General features: G+C 44.4%; 1 long non-coding RNA gene across 1 annotated transcript in view; it reads right to left on the bottom strand.

The window, feature by feature from the left end:
• Positions 1-649, bottom strand: part of LOC109482779 — a 7,972-nt gene that overhangs the window by 6,425 nt on the left and 898 nt on the right. The window lies entirely within an intron of this gene.

Raw genomic sequence — 649 nt, 5'->3', positions numbered from 1 at the left:
AATAATTCTTACGCCTAATTTTGCCTTTCAAAGTGCAGGAAATGCGTACTTTGAAGGTTTAAAAAATACAAAATTTCCCGGGGGAAAAATATAAAATTTCCCCGGACCCCCCTACATTGCTCACGCCTTTGGCGCTCGACTCGCGCTTCTGCGCTCGGTCCCTTCGGCTCCGAGCCAGAACCAGTTTTCCCGTCAATTTCCGAAAGTTTGCGGAGAGTTACAGAATTTTTTTTAACGAATCCGTCAACCTTGACAGGCAAATCAACAAAAATCTTGAGTAAAATATGAAAACATCAGAAGGACCAACAAACACTCTCAACACCATGATTTGCCTCTCCAAATGCGGGAAATTGCGTTTTTGAAGGCTTAAAAAATCCTAAATTTCCCGGGGGAGCATTCCCCCGGACCCCCCTAGATTAATCCATCGGTAAAAGTGGGCAGACTGAAAAAATACAAGCTGACCGACGTCGACTCGGACTCCCCTTTATTTGTGGACGCACTCGGGGACTAGGGCAGGTGGGAAACACAGGGAACACATACCTTTAATGCATGCTTCATTACATGTAAGGTATACGTAATTTTGTCAGTGATCACCTTTTCTCACAAAGCGAGATACCAAATCCAGTGCAGCTCGAAAAAAAAGCCTAGT

This window comes from Branchiostoma belcheri, unplaced genomic scaffold (assembly GCF_001625305.1).
Source record: "Branchiostoma belcheri isolate BF01 breed outbred unplaced genomic scaffold, Haploidv18h27 scaffold60, whole genome shotgun sequence".
Lineage (NCBI taxonomy): Eukaryota > Metazoa > Chordata > Leptocardii > Amphioxiformes > Branchiostomatidae > Branchiostoma > Branchiostoma belcheri.
This window is presented reverse-complemented; position numbering and strand designations above follow the sequence as displayed.